General features: G+C 40.8%; 1 protein-coding gene across 2 annotated transcripts in view; it reads left to right on the top strand.

Moving 5' to 3' along the window:
- Nucleotides 1–757: 757 nt before the first annotated feature.
- The window catches only part of HS3ST5 (heparan sulfate-glucosamine 3-sulfotransferase 5), a 201,538-nt gene continuing 182,398 nt past the window's right edge, over nucleotides 758–19,897 (top strand). The window contains exon 1 of one of the 2 annotated variants that reach the window (XM_067546774.1): nucleotides 758–887. The gene's annotated coding sequence lies outside the window, so the exon portion shown is untranslated. Of the gene's footprint in view, nucleotides 888–1,583; nucleotides 1,716–19,897 lie in introns of those variants that run through there. The other variant, XM_067546775.1, reaches the window with a different exon arrangement.

The raw sequence follows: 19,897 nt of genomic DNA, 5'->3' as shown, positions 1-19,897 counted from the left end.
GTACTGGTGCAAATAACTACACAAGTAAATGGCCGGAAAGAATCGGGCCCTAGGGTGGTATTTTTTGCTATGAGATATTTTGGGACCCATTCTTCCCTCAGTGAAATGATTAGCCATCAGCCTCCTCACATATGTATCTAGACCAGTTCATACCTGAACATGTTCTTCTTGAGTCTATTTTACAGCCTCTCATTTGCATTTATCTAGCTCTGCTCTCCTCACCTTCCCTCAGTGACTACAACCAAAAGGTATACATTCAGAGACAGCAGTTAAAGTCCATAAATCTTGTATCTTTAAAAACAAGCTCAGCAATTCAAACTGAAACTTGCTTTCAAAAGCCCAACCCCTTCCCAATCTCAGGGGCGGGACACCTTTAGAGCAAGGGTTTGTTTGTTTGGTTTTTTTTTTGTAGAAAACTTCAGTTACACATGGTATGGCTGCCTCCTTCCAGCAGGGTATGTCTGTTGGAGTGTCCTAGTGAGACTCATAAGACAAGCAGCAGCAGTCGAGCTTAAAATGCAAATCTGCAAATAAACTACTTTACAAGGAGACTGTGGCTATTTTTTCCTCTCCTGAGAATGGGATGTTTGAAAGGGGGGAGGGGGAGTAAATAATTTCCCCCCTAGACGAGGAAATATTTTCATGTGGCAGTAAGTAAATCACCATGATGCATCTAACTCCTGAGCCGATCGTTCCGCTTGGGAAGAAGGGGAGCTGGCCGTGGGAACGGAACGGTGCAGGCATCAAACGGGGCATTGCAAAAGCTGCCTCGGCGCTGCTGCCTTACTCTGCAGCGATTACTCCCGAGCCGGCCCCGGGAATCGGGCAACAATTCAGGGAAGCAAGCAGCGGCCCCGGCTGCTCCTTCTCCGCGCTCCCCTTTCCAGGTCGGGTCCCCTCGGAGATGCCGGATCCTTCTTCCCCTGGTGCCCCAGTGCGTGGCCGAGCCAGGCCAGGGCCCCTTGGAGCAGCGGCTGGCCCCGGCCGGGACCCTGCTCCTCCTTGGCTGTGTCTGAGCGCGCGCGGGGGGCACCGCGCGGGCCGGGGGGCGAGGGAGGCTGGCCGAGAGATTCTGGCGCGCAGCTGGGCACCTGCACAGGCGGCGGCGGGGGCTCGCGGGCAGAGGCTGGTCCTCCCGCAGCAGCCGGGGAAGGCAGGGGCTCGGGGGCCGGGGGTGGGGGGGGCTCCTCTCTGGGAAACGGCTCCTAGCTGGGAACTGGGGCGAGGCAGAGTTTGTGTGTGTGTGTGTGTGTGTGTGTGACTGGAGGGGGGAACGTGCATCTGTCTGCTGCTGCTCCCGGGCACTGGGGACTGACTGGCCGTGCAGGGAGGGACTGAGCCGGGCGGCTGCTGCTGTGCCTGCGCCGCGGGAGCGCGCCCAGCTGCACCTGGCCCCCCCCCACCCATTCCCCTCCCCGCCGCCGCCGCCGCTCCGGGGTGTGCAGAAAACGCCTCCCGAACTCCGCGACTTGTCTCCATCTCCGCCAGTGCGTGCGCGCGGCTCTCAGGCAGAGTCTCTCTCTCACACACACACACACACACACACACACATACACAGGCGCGCGCGCCCGCGGAGACACACTCGCTCCTGGACTCCGCTGCGCTCTGCGGCCCCGGCTGCCGAACCGCAAGACCCGGACCGCTGCCGGCGCCGGCCACCGGCACCCTTCTCTCCCTCCCTCTCCTCCCCCCGGTCCTGCGTTTCAGGATGCCCGGTAAGTGGTACCGAGGGGCTAGCGGCGCTGCTCCGCCGGCAGTGCCCGAGCCCGAGCTCCCGGCACGCAGGGCAAGCAGCGGCGGAGAGGAAGAGGCTGGGGTGATGCTGTCGGGCAGCTTTGCAGAAGGACTTTTTTAGCTGCTCGGCGGGAGCCCTCTGGCACTGCTCTGGGTCCAAGTTGCTGGGCGCTGCTGCTGCCGCGGGTACCTTTCTTTGGGGACACTTTGGGGTTTCTGTGCATTGTCCTAGGTGTGCTGCCTGCCGCCCAGTGCAGTTTGGGGGGCACTAGCCTGTTCTTTGCTGAGGGGCTGCTCTGCCTCGCTCTGGGTCCGGTTGGGGGGAGTTAATTCTGGGAGTTAATCTGGGTGCAGTTTTGTTTTGTTGGGGGGGGGGGGGGAGGCAGTGGATCTGCGCCTTGCTCTGGATGCAGTTGGGGGGATTCTGGGAGTGAATGATGCAGGTTTGGGGTGTTTTGGGGGGTGGGGGGTGGATCTGCGCTTGGCTCTGAGGACAGTCGGGGGTGGTTCCGTGCATTGCTGAAGGGCTTCTGGGCATTGCTCGGCCGGGTCCGGCTAGGTCTGGGCATCACTGGGGAGGAGGTTTGCGGTGGGGTCGGGGAGGGCACGGGAGAGTCGCTGTAAGGAATGAGCCTTAGCTCGCTGCCAGAGGCGTGTCTGCTGTAGGTTCGTGTGACCCCTATTCAGCGACGGTGCGATTCAGCGCTGTGGAGGGGGCGGGAGATGCTCTGCTCTGCTCTCCGGCCAGCCTCTGTAACCTGCGGTGGGAGAGGAGAGGCTCGGCTCCTGGGGTAGGTGGGCTCGCGTCTCCTGTCCCAGCTTGGGTCTGCCCCACTCGCAGTGCGCACTCACCGCGGGCAGTTCAGCCCATAGACAGGGAAGGCTGCCTATCGAGCTCCTCAACTACTCTCCCTTCTTTCTACCAGCCCGTCTCTTTTCGTCATGTGCTTCAGAGCGGGTTCTGGCTGGGAAGCATCGTTCCCGTAGCGAAGGTTTAATATTTGCAAAATGGTTGATATCAAATTAATGTATGGCTGCATTGAACTGGAGATTTGTGCCTGGTGACGCTTCCTCAGACAGCTAGGACCTCCGGCTCTTAGATCTCAGACTCTCTAGACCAAGGGGGCTGTTTGTTCTTGCCCACGAATCAGGCAAAGCAGTGGGAAACACATAAAGCTGGTGATGGCTGGAGCTATTTAAATGGATTTTGCTACACGATTTCAATGTTTCTCCTGGTTTTAGAAGCAGCACTATGACGATGCTACCTTATCTCAGTTTATTTGAACTGCTGGGTCTGATCCTGCTCTCATTGAAGTCCATGGCAAAACTCCCATTGACTTCAGTGAAAGAGGGGTAGGGCTCATTCTGAATAGTCTTCAAAGGAAAAGGACAAGAGCAGGATGGAAGGAGGTACAGTAGCACAGATTAGTGAAAAAAGTTCATTCTAAGAAGATAAGAATAGCTGTTACCAAAGAGATTTTTAGCTGTATTGTGTCAGAATTATGTTGTAGATTTCCACTCCGACATAGAAAAGAAAACTCAAAATGATTGTCTTCTCTTGAAATGTTTGCTACAAAAGGAAGACTGAGTCACTTTATACTCAGGGGTCCACAAAGTATCCAGGGGGTCAGAATGTTGTGTTTTTTCTGGTGCCCTTCTCCTCCCCCCACCTCCCACTATAAAGTTGTTAACCAGAGAGGGACCTGATCCAAAGCCCACTGAGCTTAGTGCAAAGACTCTCATTGACTTCAATGGCCTACAGATCAGGCCCTAAGAGTAAGCCAGGGGAGCAGGAGATTAAGGAGAAATGTAATATACTGTAATACTTAAGGAAAGATGTTGCCTAAGCTTTTAACTGATGAACAGCTTCCCCCATCTCCGGGGGCAAAACAGTAAATGTTTTACTTTTATTATTTCTTCCATTTTTAAGAACTCCTGCGCAACATACACAGAAATAGGAATGTATCTCGATAATTAAAATGAACATGTTTATATAGACTACGAAGCATATTTTATGCACAAAAAAGAAAGTAAATGGAAGTTCTAGTTCATGGAATGTGGTCTGCATAGTGGAGCGTCAGCGTTAGAAGCAGTTCAATACAGTAATGAGACCCCCAATCTTTAATATTAAACACTTTAAGAAAAAACCTCTCATTTGCATAACCTGACCACTTTTTAATCATCTCTACCTACTTTAAAAGTATAGAATATTACTTGTACTTAATAGGTATATTTGTCAATTTCATTCCAAAAGAATAATTTGTGTAAGATCTATAGTGACCTTATTAACTTCTTTACAAAATATTAAAAACCCTAAAACACATAATGCCCTTATACAGCTATCTGAGAACTGGCAGGATCATGCCAATAATCCAGGATGTCTACAAATATTAAATTATTAGATATGGAACACTTCATAGCAGAGAATAACCTTTCTGTATTATGTTCTTATAGTTACCCTTTTATTAAAAGTCTGAGTTAATATATTCTGTATATACAAGTTCAAGGTATGATCTAGCAGTCAGCTTTTTTTCTATGCTTCCAGCAGAATTGCTGTTAAATTGAATGTCAATAATATTTATTTATGGACAGATGTTCCTTTAGAGCTGGTTGGGGGGGGGGGGGGCAGGTGGCGCAAAGGGAACCTAGGCTTTAAAGTAGACACATGCTTTTCTTTTTATCACTTTATCTCTTGTAACCTTCATATTACCACATGGCGTGGGGAGGGCGGAGATATCTTGTTTAAATGTCAGACTGCAGTTTCTATCTCTAATTTTACTGTAACATCTTGAATTTAATTTTTTTTTTAAATCGGGTGCTATATATATTTGGGATTCAGAATTTTTTTGTGTTTTTTTCTTGTCATATCTAGTAGCTACTGACACAGTCATCCTAATAAGCTATTTTACTATTTTACTTTTCATTTAGAATATGGAGTAATATGAATATTTTTCCATATTAAAAGCTTTGGCCTGTTTTTTTTTTCTTTTTCAAAGCTGCTAAACAACTGTAGGTCCTGTTGATTTCACCTGGTGTCCTCGATATTTAGCACTTGAAAACAAGGACATTTATTTGCATAAGCCCTGTGAGCCATCAGTTTTGCAGTGTTGTATAACTCTTCAGATTTTGTCCCAATAATTACTGCTCACATAAACATTAAGAAATCCAACTGATACTTGAAACAATTGTTGTGTATGGTTTCTGAAATTAGAAAATTAGTGTATACTCATGGCATTTTAGGCTTATCCATAAATGAAGTGTGTTTCCCTTAGGGTTCCTAGATCAGAGGTTGTAGGGCATGGGAAAGAAAATTGGCAAATGAAGAAGTCTACATTTGAACCTTCTTTAATCACTTTTAACCTTCTTTTCAATATAATAATCTGCTGTGGAAAAAGTGTTTCTTGATCCAGATATCACTCTTGTCTAAATTTATTTAGGCTACTGAGAACTTACTATAAAATATGTTAATTTGAAACATGTTTATAAAGTCTTGTAATCTTCCAGTGTGTTTATCAAACAAATGATACTGACAATTATCCTTATAATTTGACTGCAAACATTCTTACCAGGAATCCAGCAAACAGACCCTTGACTGTCTTCTGACTTCTTGTCATGTTTATATTTTAAAATCAACTGTTGTATGGTGTCCTGTTGTAATCTGTAGAGCAAACTCTTAGAAAAATGAGTTAAGAACTATATTCTTCTAACCCATCAATTTAAGAACAAAAAACATCCATAGTAGCTAAAATCCATCAAAATATTGTATTCAGGTTATACTTTCTACATATGGAATATGACACGTAAAACAGATGGCATGTAAAATTATGTATAGCATGGCTGAGGAACCACAATATCTAAATACAAAGCAACAGAATGAGGAAGGACTGTCATATGTAACTTAATGTTTATTAATGGCTTAAATGTAACTTGTGAATTTTGTTTTCCTTAGTCTTCTCTAGAAAAAGTCATGATTGTTTCAATCTCTCCTGGAAAAGCATGAGTTTACCACACAGACTTTAGTTGCTAAATAATATGAAAACGTACAATGAGGAAACACTGTTATATCAACTTTAGTCCAAAATGTAAATTATGTAAGGGCAAGTTTTTACAAAAACTAAGATTAATAGAAACACTCTTGCGTATTTAAAAAGTTATTAACCAAATAAACTGCCCTGCAATATTGCAACCCAGATAATGTTTTGTTGAAGTTTTGTTACTCATCCATGTATACCTAACAAAGTAACTGGCAATGGATGACTGTTATTAAAGTCATTTTGGTCTGTGCAAATACTGTGCTAGTACCAAATCCTAGCTTGCTTACTCAGGCATTGGGAGTTTTGCCTCAGTAAAGACTGCAGGATTTGGCCCTGAGTTGAAAGTTTGTAAAATAAGCACTATTATGCATACTTAAAATAAACAAATAAAATGGCTATTGCAGAAGGACTCAGTTCATGAAAATGCTAAGCCCATATATAACTTTAAACATGTACTTGAGTCCCATTGAAGACAGTGGAACTTAAGTGTGTTAAAAGCTTTGCTAGATAGAGATGCTTTCCTGAATCAGGGCCGCAAATATTGACAGTAATTGGGCTGACATATGTTATTAACTTAAACAAAAGATCTACCTTTTTAATGTTCAAATACATTTTTTAATTACATAAAAACCTTAAAATGATTATGTAGAGCTGGGGTTATTTTTATGCTCAGACCCAAATGAATTTTCAAAGATAAAATATGAAAGAACAAATTTTATAATTAAAGTACCCCAAGATGAGCTCTGGAAATACTAGCAGGCACCACTATAACATAATTTAATAGACAAGATTATTTTGTAAGGTTCAGCTATTATTGAAGGAAAGTTGCCACACTTAAGATATTTAATAACCCAGAGAACTTTTAAGATATTTCAAGTGACACAGTATGACACAGCAATTCATATTGCAAAAACTGATCATTTATATAATATTAACTCACTGGTACCTGTGGTCATGATGCATTTTGTTGCTAGCAGTGGGATGCTTCTTGAGAAGATCTGCATAGAAAAGTAGAGGGATTAAAATAACACATCTGCCGTGGTGTGGTATAAAACAGTAATGTCCAATCCCTTTCTTTTTCTGCATGATAGGGAGTTTATCCATTCAAGTTGCTGTTATACAATCTTGTATTATATGGTTTGAGTAATTTTGATTGTGTGCATTTATTGGAGTCTCCAAAGGACTATCATAAATAAAACTATTAGTTTGCATTGTAGTAGAGACATTTGGAGACTACCAATGGATAACTAGATATTATATTTAGGCAAACTTAAAAAAAAAACCAAAACCAAAACTAAATACTAAAAATGATTGGTAAAAGGTCTTTGTTACTCAATTTATAAACAAAAGATATATACTCTCTTGCTTTAATATTAACGTTGTCTTTGTATGACTTTTAATGGTTTAATCCATGTACAGAATTAACTGGAACCTGAGTTGAAGAATAGCTCAGCAGGGATGTAAACTTTTTGCACAAGCTGGATTTATTGTATGTCCACATCAACACTTCCCGCTCCACTACCTGGCTTTGCTACTATGCAACATTAAAAAAGTGACATGTCTGAGGAGTACAATGGGCTTGTCTTAATGGCAATAGCCTTGCACAGCATTCCATGTCTACTGCAAATGGGCAGCTTTTGGTTTTGGTCTTATGGCCATTACGTTATATAGATTATTAGCCCCAAATACAGATACCATAGAACTTGTTTACATTAACAAACCCTAACCATTTGCCAGTATTGTTCCACTGGAGACAACTTCTATTAAAACGGCAACTTACTTAACAGCATAACATGAGACAACAGAACCGGCCAGTTTAGTCTACTCTTCTCCCCCGCTTTAGAGAACTAAATTTACAATAGATCTGGGATTGACGGACACATGGAAAAACAAGCAGAAATGTATAAGGTTGCACTTTCTCTTCAGACAGAAATAACATTTACACTCTTAGGCCTTGATGGGACTATTCAAGCCCTGATCACGAATACAATTTTGCACTTTCTGACCATGCACCAGTGACTATCCTTTTTTCTTTGGAATTCACATCAGACCAATACATTGATTTTTATTTTATTTGGATTTGTTTGATTTTTAGTAGAAGATTATGCTGATAAGATCCAGTCTGTGTCTATGCCTTGCTGTTGTTTCCTGCATTACATCTAAGATCCAGTTTTTCTCTCCATCCACACAGCTAAAACTCTCCTGTGTCTCAACTACTGCAACCTCCTCCTCTGTGGTTGGACACATCCCATCTTGTCCCACTGATATCCATCCAAAAAGCTCTCTCTGTGCTTCCATTGTCTCCCCTTTTGCCATTGCATCAAACAAACTCTTTGTCTTCACTTTCAAGGCACTTTCACAGCCTATCCCCATCCTACCTATCATCTCTAAAACATTGACATATCGACTCCCGCCTCTGTTCTGACAATGATGCCAGACCATTGCCTATTTGGTAAATTTTCAAACAAGCATCTTCATCCTTAGGCCCATGATGCCCATTATGCACTGGGAGAGCACCTCATAAATATCTGCAAAACTACTTCCTTCAAATCTCTGCTTATCTGCCTTGCCATTGTTGTGATTTTGTAGGCTTCATGGCAGTTGCTTTTCTGTGACCCTTTCTTATCACGCTGAGAAAGAAGTATGATCTCATTGTTTCTTGTACTCCCTGGGTCTGTTTGTTGTATCCACTAGTTGTTTCTGGTTTTATATGTAGATTGTCAGCTCTTTCAAGCATTTATGAGTTTATACAACACAATGGGGCTCTGTTCCATGCAACAGAAATAACAATATTTAATAAATGTACTTGGCATTTCACAGTACAATCTAGAACAGAGGGAGAAAGGCAAGATGAACTAGGAGAGACAGGAAATGATTACCTTAAATATATATATCTATTTTTAATTGCTGAACTAATTATTTTTCAGTTGTTTTGTGTGTAGACCACACAGACAATGTGATGATGAAATCCTGCCCCCCTTGAAGTAAATTTAGGAGTTTAGTCATTAGCATCAGTGGGGCCAGAATTTCACACTGAGCCTTTAGAAAGTACATGGAGGAGGAGAAGATTGGTGATCTAACAAACTCCACTTTGGAGGTGAATCTTTGCTTACGATCCAGCATTGCAGAAGGTTTGAAGAAAGGAGTGGGAAAAGGAAACAAAGGTGGCATTTGATGCTGGCAACATTCTCAGACCAAGAGGGTGAGTGGAACATGATGTATATAAGCCAGCGGTAAATTGTGCTGGGCCTCAACGTTGAGACCAAGAAGTTTAAAAATGATAGCAAGGGGAAGTCAATAGAGCTATTGAAAGAGCATTTGATGTGGTTTGACTATCAAGGAACATAATTTTGCCTGTGACACTCAGGATTAGCAGGAAAAGGGTTTGGGGAAGTATTTTGCATAAGGGTTTTAGGGAAGGCCTGAAGTTATAGTAGTTGAGATGGGAACTATCAAGGGCTTGGATGAGAATTTTTGCTGCCAGGACAGAAAAGAAAGCTTGATGGGTGTTTGAAATCTGGTGGAAAAGAAGTGGAAAGATTTTGTAATGGCCTGGATATGTGGCAAGAAAGAGAAGAAGGAATGAAAAATGATTCTGAGATTGTAAACCTGAGAGATGCAGAAGATTAAATGAATCTGATACTTTCTTATGAACAAATGAACTCCCTAATACAGAAGTTAATATGTGGGACACAATGAGAGTTGTATCAAAGGCAAATTAATATAATTTGTTTTTATTTTCTTAAACAACTTTCAGAACAGTTAAGATTACAATTAGGAGTTTTGCTACTACAGCATAAACTAGAAAACTTCTGTCTAGATTTAAAAATGAAAATAATCTGAATGGAAATAACTAATTGAGATCAACAAAACCATACAAAAATTATCTAAAATATTTCTACTATTAAGGATATAACAAATCTGATGCACTGCTGGAATGAATGCTTAAAAGGCATGAAGTCAGAAGGGACAATTCTGTGGATTAAAAATCCAGATGGGCGGTAATGACTAAACAGATTATATTTTTAAAGTATTAATTGTTTGTATCAAAATCTAAAATGTTTTCTACTTTGACCTCTTCTTATGCCCCCATCTCTAGTAGGGATCTGCTGATTGTTTGTTTTTTCTGGCTTCCCATAAAAATAGAGGGGAAGATTTGACAGCACAATAAATAATTGAGTAGTATAACTGTTTCCTGAAGGTAAAATAGAACAGCAGGGCCTCGTGGTTTCTGAAGAATGTTTTAAATTTATAGCCAGAAATTAGTTCCTGTACTGACGAATAAACAAATTATATATTGACAAAAGTGGGGAGGGAAAACCCTTCACCTCAAAGTTTGAGGCGAACATTATATTATATAACCTGAAGAAGAGAAGCCTGAAGGTTGGTTGGTTTGTCAGCAGCCAATGTCATTATCATATACTGACTTAATAATCCTGGCCAAATCCTGCCAGTAAGATTTACACCAGCAATCCCATATCTTATACCTAAGCACCAGGGGCCTGATCCAAAGATTAGTGAAATCAGTGGAAAGACTCCCACTGAATTCAGTGGGGTTTGGACCAGAATCCAGGCCCAGGGATAATGTTCATAGAGCACTAGGAATGAGCCACTTGATGCAATCATCAGATAAACTGCATCTAATAGTTGCTTGATGCTGAAAAGGCAGTTGACTGGATTGAGTGGAGCTATTTCTTTGGCATGATGTGAGAAATGGAATTTCCAGGGAATTTATTTTAGTTGAATCATTGTAATGGTTTGTGCAGGGAGAAACTCACTCCACTTGCATAATGTGCAATTGTCCAGGCACCACATGGGTGAAGAGCAGAATGCTTGGACAGAAGAAATCTACTGTACCTCAGGCCTGGATCAGAATGTAGGGATGCTGTTTAAACTCGAGCAGCTGCTATTCCAGCAGCCCCTCCATAACCACTGCATGGTTGTTAGAGCATGGGATCCATGTAAATGTGACTCAGCAGGTCCTTCCCTAACCTTCCTTCAGTCTGCACTATTGTGGTCTTTCCTTCTTGCCTCTCTGATGCCAGTACAGAGATTCATGATATGGTACAGAGACATTTCTTCCTGCTATCTACTTGCACAGCTTGGTACAGAGGAACCGTAAAAGGTGAATTTCTTGCTATGACCTTTTATTGATGAGTCTAATAGGACTGAACAAAAATGTTATTTTTGAAAAAATTCAAGAGAGCATTTTTAAGGAATTTAGTTTTCTGTTGAAACCAAGCAAAATTTACAAAAAAAAAAAAAAAAAAAAAAAGGTTGTTTATTTTTTTTTTTTTGTTCATTTTCACTCTTTTCTAAACTGGAAGAAAAATCCAGTGGTTGGGGAAAAAATGGAGGGGAGGAAAAAACTAAATATTTTTCAGTTTTCAGAACAATCATTCTTAGTTTACCTGAAAAACTGAAATTTGGAATGAAACAATTTTTTAGTATTTTTTTTTATTTAAAAAAAGCCACCTAAAACTAGTCTTTGAAAAACTTTCAACCAGATATAGTGATCTGCACTAAAACTGAACAGGATTTTTTTTTTTTATTAAACATTTTATTGGAAAATGTTGATTGTCAAAATCAAAACTGTTCACAGAAAGGGTTGGTTTTGACTAATTTCTGTTGAAAATTTTTGAATAAAATTTTAGAAATTGTTGCCATTATCTGTTTGAGATTTTTTGAATGAAAGAGTTCTATTTTTTTGGTTCAAAACAACTTTAAATTTAAAACGAATTTATAGCAAAATATATAAATGTTTCAGTTTAAAGTTATCAAAACAATGTTTCAGTTGACCTGATCTGAATTATTTTTTTCCAGATTATCAATCCATGAACATATTTAGATCAACTTTCTGTCCTGATTCAGGATGGGGAAAATTTTCACAGGATGAGGAAAATGTTTCCCATCAAGCTCTAATAAGCACCTAGTGACAGAGCATATGAGCTCTTCCCAGTTCTTATTGAGGTGAAATACTTAGCCTAAATCTTCCTCCATAACACAAAGGAAGAAGTGGGTGCTTGTGCCTCACAGAATAGCTGGGGAAAAAGAGGAATAATATACCAATACAACCCCTTACAGCGTGGCACCCAGAATTGGACACACTACTCCAATTGAAGCCTCATAAATGCCAAGTAGATCAGGACAATTACATCCGGTGTCTTACATACAACACTTCTGTTAATACACCCCAGAATATCTTTTTTGCAACTGCATCACATTGACTCATATTCAATTTGTGATGCACGATAATCCTCAGATCCTTTTCAGTAGTACTACCACTTAGCTAGTTACTTCCCATTTTGGAGCTGGACATCTTCCCCATGTTATAACAATTTCAGCTAGACAACTGTTTCCCTAGTTTGCTTGTGAGAATGTCATGTGCCTTACTAAAATCAAGATAAATATTTCAGGCCATATTCTAAAGGTGTGTTGAACAGGTTTTTAGATTGAACAGTCTGGAGAAAATATGTGACCCACTTGATTGCCATATAGGTTTGGTGAGTATAGCCATACTATAAATTCAAAGGCAGCATGCTTTTCCTCTGAGGAAGCAGCTATTATCCTGGCCACTGTTCCATCTTCCTTTCCCTACTGCTTTTTGTGTGCAGGAAGATTGACACTGACTTCAGTTAACTAACCTTGTGGCTTCTGCTGTAGAATCTATTAGCCAGGTTCTAAAATCATCTGGGAACAATTTTGCAAAGTTGCTTCAGCCTGAATGTCAGCCACTGCTGTAAATGCGTAGCAGGGGTTTTGGGCATCAGTGGCACATTGGTCCCTCATATTGTGTCCCTGTAGCACAGTTTCTACTGAAGACTGAAATTCTTAAGTCTTGATGAACTCTTTGGGCTCAATATAGAGGTATCTGGATGAAATTTAATGGGCCTTCAACCGTGTAAAATTAAGGAGTGATGAAAAGTGGTAGCATTAACCCCTTCCATTTATTTATCTCTAAACTCCACTCTATCACTGTCTACTTCAGTATGTTTCATGAGATGCCTTCTTACTCTGCTAGTAGTATTTTTAGTCTGTGGGCCCCTGGGGTCAAGTGAATATGTTACAGTAAAACTGAATTTACTGTTTGATATTCTGGACAATCACCTGTATTTTAAAGTGGTGCATCCCCATAAGGACATATTTTAGAAACAGGATACCTAATTTTGCACCCACAGTTTTGGGCTCAATCACAATTGTGTTTATACCTTGAGCCTGCATTGAATTGTAAAATCCAGGGGCCAGATCCTTTCAAATGATGGGGAAAATGGCATAGCTCCATTGACTTAATTACAGGTATGCTGATTTCCACCAACTATAGATCTGGCCAGATCAAACTACCTGACTTCTGGGCTCAGTCTGCTAACTAGAAGTGCTAACTGCTATTTCTTGCACCTGTAAAGTATTCCTGCAACACCGGCCTTACCTTTTGACTGTGGACCCAACATCATAGGGAGTTTGGAAACCATTATGGAAAATTTCCCCTTACAGTCTGAAGTGGGACAAGTGAAAGGTGCAGAGCCATACTCCCACACAATGGCACCTCCTCATTTTTCATAGGTATGCAGGAAGAAAGCAAGGTTACCTCCCTCTGGCACTAAGAAAATAATTTAGAATATTCTCACTACCCTTTGCATGACACCCACTGGCACAGTTGCTTCAGTTACAGCTTTTGTTGCTTCTCCTGCTGCTTTAGTTTGCTGCTATTGCTGTTTCTCATTGTGCTGCTACTGCTCTTCATGCTGCACTCCCTGCTTTGGTGGCTTTTCATACTTCAGCTGCAGATTCTTCCATTCCAGGGTTCAGTCTGATACTGGTGGACTGACCTTACCTGTCTGTCTCCTCCTTCGGGCCCTCTGCCTTATCATCTAATTTGACCTTGTCTTTACCCTCTGATTCTCTCCAACCTACAGATTGCAGTGGGCATCCAGCCATGGAATAGAACCAGCTTCTGGGCACAGAATATACCCCACTGCTTCTGGGCATGGATTGCAACCCATTAGCCATCTGTTTGCCTGATCATTATGAATAAAAGGCTGCCCTGAGCTAGTCGTTAGCGAGATCTTTAACATCCTTACCTCTGTCTTCACACAGCCTTACTAACAGAGCTTTCCTGACCTCTGTAATTAATGGGCATGAGTGCCACTCTGAATTTAACCTTCCTTATCTTGATATCAGACTTTGAAAAGGAAATAGAAGACCGTTCCCTGTTCAGTGATTGCCTCCTTATTCAATCTGACTGCTCTTTCTGTATATGTGTCAGGGAGTGGGGTGTACATGGGGAATACACTCTCTAGTCCACCAGCTGCTACCAAGTTTATCACTTCTCTCTTGGGCACCACAAAACCGTGCCTATTCAGCATTCACCCTGTTGAGACAGCCTGACATATTTCACAATGTCATCATGTGGTGCAAAATGTTTTTGCTTCACTTGAACTTAAAATAAAGAGACCGGCATGGTTGACGGTGCTATGCTTCGAACACTCATATTTTTATTCCACCTAATGAAGGATGCTCATAACACATATTTGGGAACTATATTTTTGCGATGTGCACTACAGGCAAAAAGCATTACAGTACAGTCATAGGGTGAAATCCTGCACTATATTGTGTGTGAGTACCGCATGGTGAAGAAGCCTCTTCTTCTCTCCCATGTAAACAGAAGGGAAGAGTCTCTGCATCATATGCCAGTAAGCAGTAGGAAGAGGGCCTGTCACCAAACTCTCCTATCACACTGCAGAAGAGGCATAGTCTACTAACTAGGGTTTGTATCTAGCCCCTTTCCAGCTAGCACATCTACTGCTGCTGCTGCTGCTGCTCCTTTTAACATCACTGCTCCTTCTAAGATAAGCAGCAAAGTCTGCCTGGCAGTATCTCCTCCTAGCGAATCATAAGCTAGTCTGTCATGCGGCTGTAGGATGGATTTTGTGCTAGATGCATGTTGGATAATACTCTGACTCCACTCGTGGATAAAATAATGTCAGGATTTAGTCATTAGAATGTATTTTATCTTACAATCATAGATAGTAAACTCTTTGGATCAGGGATTTTTTATTCTTGTACAGTGTATGGCACAATCAGGCCCTGGTCCATGCTGGGTGGGGGGCACTTCCAAGTGCTATCCAAGTACAAAAAATGATTATTTTACTTTAGATGCGGGCCAAAATATTAGTGGAACCATGAAGATAATGCATTTTCTGGTCATTTGTTTTATTTGAAAGAATGTATTGAAAGGCTTTGTTAATGCAACAAATGTATTCATAAAGGAGAGGTAAAGATTTGTTTATTAAGCTTAGTTTCTTTTGAGATCACATCTGGACCACTATTTCCAGAGATCAAGTCCTTCATGTGGGAGTCTACATAAAGACAGACTTTCAGTCTGTTCTGCTTAATTAGTTGTCCATTACTTTATCTTGGGACCCACTCTTGATGCAATAAGGATCAAAGTGACATTTAATTGGATAGTAAGGACTCTTCATTCTTTCTGGGAGTTGCATGTGGACTGTATCTTTCTTGCGGTGACTGCAAATTCATTGTTGTTTAATAGATTCAGGCCTTGTCTTAAGGAAGGACTACTAGCTCTCCTCACTTTGGGTGATCCCTCTCAGTTCTTTGCTTAGTTCGACTCTCAAAGATGAAGATAGCATAAGCCGTGCTGCAAGCCCTCTCTCAAGTTTCATGTAGAATTTCATAAGAAAATAACAAAATTAAAATTAACTCTATGCAAAAATAATCCATCCTCTCACAAATTGGTCTGTTACAGCACACACTCACCCCTCTCCAAATTAGATACATCAGTAACTGGGTATTTGTTTATTAGTCAGAGTTTTCCACTATGAATGGAACAAAGTGAAATATTGTCCTTTTTGTAATTGAAATTTGCAAATACTAATGAGATTACATAACTGCTGTCGATGCTAATTAACAACTCTGTTTTATGTGTGTATAGTTTATTTGGCATGTATTTAGAAAGATGTTGCCGTGTCACTGAGTCTGTTAGAATTTTAACTGAGTTTGGCTAATTAACGCAAATCCACTTGAACTTCACATAAAATGCACTTGAGTATAAAATATAAAACTGTTGCCTAACAGAGAACCCATTTTGACACCATTGTCACCCCTCTGCTAAGCAGTAGCCGATCACCAGGGCCTTGAAGGTTAGCTTCCTAGTTGTAAAGAAATGAACCTGGGTATATTCTAAGTGTAACTTTTTTTATTTACATGTGTATATCAGTCCCAGAACCGAGATGGTCAAACATCATTCAGGGCAATATATCCTTTTGGGAATCTCAGCACAACAATGTCTGGGTCACAATGAGCAACTCAGCCTCCTATTGATTCTAATCAGACAACGAACTCTCCTGCCACTCATGCAGCTACTCCTTCAAGGACTACTGCCTCTACATAGAGCCTTACTTAGCACCAACTAACACTACCATAGCCTATCTTCCCAACACTTGCATACATGCTGAGAAAGACCATGGAAGGCTATGTAACAATGCCATTGGATGACACCTGCCATAATGCTATAGTGTAGTGGCAGTGATTGCTTCAGTTATGTTCAAATATCTGTTTATGTTCTAACCCCTGTCTTCCATGGTTCATAACTTTCTGAAACATTTCAGAAATTTCTGGACTGAAATTTTCCAAGCTTGGTCTCTGCCTGAAGGTGAGTTTGGTTGGAAATTTTTGAAGAAAAATGATCGTCACTTTTTTTAGTATAAAGAGAATTGTTTTTTTTTTCTCATTATAAAAATAAAATGCTTCCAATGTTTTTTTAAATAGGATTGCCATCTCTTAAGCACAAAAATATGGAACATCAGGGATGATCCTGAGCCCATAAAATTAGACAGCTGGCAGTGTCTGCTGAGCACCCTTACAAATTTCCCAGAGAGCTACCTCAAAAAAGGGACACTCCTGGGAAAATCTGGACAGGTGGCAACCCATTTTTTGAATAGGTGTGCAGCCTAAATGTCTGGGTATAGAAAGCTGAAACTTGGTATCCAAATAATCCTCACTTGAAGTAATTTTGAGTATTCAGTAAAGTTTTGGTTTGGCTGAGTTATGACCTTGTAAAAAATTGTATGCTGTGCATCTGTCTACATTTTGTGTATCTTTTTCTAAACTTGTAAATGAAGGCTGTGTTGCACATGCTGTGTGATTAATTTATAAGTTTACTGAGTATGCAAAGGGATGAGAAGGCTGCTCACAATTGGTACAATATGCATGATGCTCTGTACCTTATTAGCTCTTCATTGGAGAAGGGTATTCTGTGAATCTCCTAAGGAAAATGGGACACTGCATTGTGGTGATATGTAGTCCAATAGTTCCAAATCATGGAGTTTACATACTCGGTCACCACTTTGTTCCAGCCTGACAAACCTTTAGACTTCTAAAGAGTGAAGGTCCTTGTCATTTGGTTCCTTTTTTCCATATTTTTTCTTTTTTAACCAAACAAAAACAAAAAACCCTAGGAAATCCCATATAAAATCAATTAGAAGGACATTAAGATCCTGATCCTCTAAACACTTATGCTTAGGAAGAATAATTTCCTTTATTGAAGGAATTACTGGCTGAAATTCTGTGGTCTTTGTTATGCAGAGGTCAAACTAGATTGCGGTCCCTCCTTCTGGCCTTAGAATCTATTAATCTATGTGTTTAGCTTTCAGCCCACGAGGAATCCCATTAAAATCCAGCACCTGTCATCTCTCCACCACTTCTCTGAAACTACTATCTTGTTCTCCAGAATCTCAGCTTTTATTTAAATAGAAAAAAGTAAATCTCTAGCCATTATGGCTGTGACAAAAACCTCAATGTGAGTGAAGGAGTATGTCTTCACTTTAGTGTTAACTTGGGTGATAGGCACTTGGGTGTAAGTACTTGGGTTAGCCCAGCTCAGATGTGACTGCTTTCACATTGCAGTTGTCCTCATCTGTGTGAGGTGCTAGGACTCCTGCAGTCATGTCCCATGGTTCTTAGCGCTGCAGTAAGATGAGTCACTCCATGTTTTTCCCAATGGATTGTGGGAGAACTTGTCTGTCCTTCTAGTCACACGGGGGAATTGTGGGAAGGTACTGGAAGACTATCTGCATGGTTTAACATGAGTCCTCACTGCAAAGGGGGTGGGTTACCATCCTGAATGTATACAGCACTTGGGTGTTAACCTGTGGCCCAGAACAGGCCAGCTAGCCTGGTTTTAAAGCCCTGACACATCTGGGAGAGATGATTTTGTGTATGGATGGGAGTCAGTTTAGTGGCATTGCCTGGGTTAACTGAAGTGAAGACTAGCCCTGATTGTAACCAATGCAAATATATCTGTGACTCTTCCAGGAGCCTACAGCAATAGCTCTGAGAGATGAAATTGTACCATTCATCACGGTGAAGTGTTACTTCAGATGTCCAGTGATGATGATTTACATGTTGACGCTGTTAACTGTTTCATTCATTATTGAATAAAGGAAAGGGTTAGTCACGCTTCTACACAGTTTACTGTGAATCTCATTTTAGTGTCAAGAATGGGTTGTGTTCGGGTGAGCTTCATCACTTGAAGCTACTAAAAAGTCCAAAGAACATAGCAGAGCCCATGGATTATATTCAGGTCCCACCAAGGGGAGCCCAGTGGAGCTCAGAGGGTGAATGATAATCTTTTGAATATTTTGCACAATCTACAGCGAGTGGTGTATTGTTTTAGAAATGTGTGTGGAGCTCATTTTGGTGCTGGAACTTGGAAGAGGACCACCACCTTTCCCCTGCCCCCACTCTGACTCTGTATAGAAGGAATGTTAAAATAAAGTTTGGGAACCCCTGATTTGTACCACAATAAAGCTTTAATGTTAAAGAAAAAGGGGAGATGGCAGGGGAAATGCTGGGTTTTTTTAATTATTTTTTTTTACTGATTAGTTTCATATTTGTGCATCTGAAAGGACTGATATATTTGGGAGAGGAACCTTTTAAGGGCATTTTCTCAGATGAAGTATAATGTAGAAATATTGCCCTGGTCTGGAAACTTATGTAGAAGAGCTGGAGCAAAACCTAGTATATGATAAATAATTCAGATTCTGTACTAAGAGCCATGATATGACTTGATTAAATTTAGAGAGCACTTTATAATCAGGAAAATAATTTAGTGGGTGGAATGGCTAGGATCTTCGGCATCTAAATAAAGGGGGAAAATGAGTTCATCTGGCCTACCTTGCTGTCTGGCAATGATGTTTGAATGACTATCTGGAGCCGGTCAGTCTTCAGGGTTGGCCAATGGGTGGCAGCACTCCTAGCTTTTATGTTAAGAGTCAGTAACTGAGCTCAAGAGCCAAACTCTGATCCTTATATGGAAGTGTATTTTACATAAAATGATGTAAGCTCTGAAAGTTAGCCATTTATGCTTGCTCTAAATTTTAATTTGCTTTATATATTGCAGAATTTAGTGCAGTTGTTCCTACATGATAGGAATATGCTGAGCATGGAATGAAGACTATATAGCATGGAGATACCCTAATAACACTCGAAACTCTGTGAAAGAGCAAATTACTGTGAGATCAAACTTCCTTTCTTTTACAGCTTAGATTCCCCAACTCTGTTGCTGCTGAGACAAATCTTTTCATGTAGCCAAATATCCAGAGTTCAGTATCAAATAAAATATCCTACTTTGTTAATATTTTTAGATTTCTGTAGCACATATAATGTCTCAGTGCCCCCAAAAAGCTTACAGTCTGAGTCTGATCCTGCAAACCCTTAGGCACCTGAGGAAAATTTCCTAGCACAAATAGTCATTGAGACCCATTCAACAGAACTACTCATGAATAAACTTTCTCATGCACAGAAGTGTTTGCAGGATAGAACTGAAAGAAATCAGGATGATGGACATGCATTTTGTTAATTTCTTTGTTACAAACTTATTTATTTTTATGTTTGTGGCATGGTAGCTCCTGTCATTGAAGTTTGGGTTCAATTTTCACTTAAAATAGGGATTCGACTTCTGTGTTTTGGATGAAGAATGCAGTGTATGTTTCCCAAATGTATGGCATATAACTTGTGAATAAGGATTGAATTTTGGGGGATTTTCATCTAAATCTGTTAATTAATTGAATTGAATTGATTTAAAATGGCTTTAAAATGGAGCCTTTAGGTAT

The sequence above is a fragment of the Emydura macquarii genome, unplaced genomic scaffold, assembly GCF_026122565.2.
Source record: "Emydura macquarii macquarii isolate MOO-44397 ecotype Brisbane River unplaced genomic scaffold, CSIRO-AGI_Emac_v2 contig_1146, whole genome shotgun sequence".
Classification (NCBI taxonomy): Eukaryota; Metazoa; Chordata; order Testudines; family Chelidae; genus Emydura; species Emydura macquarii.
The sequence above is the reverse complement of the archived record's forward strand: the minus strand, read 5'-3'. Positions and strand labels throughout refer to the sequence as shown.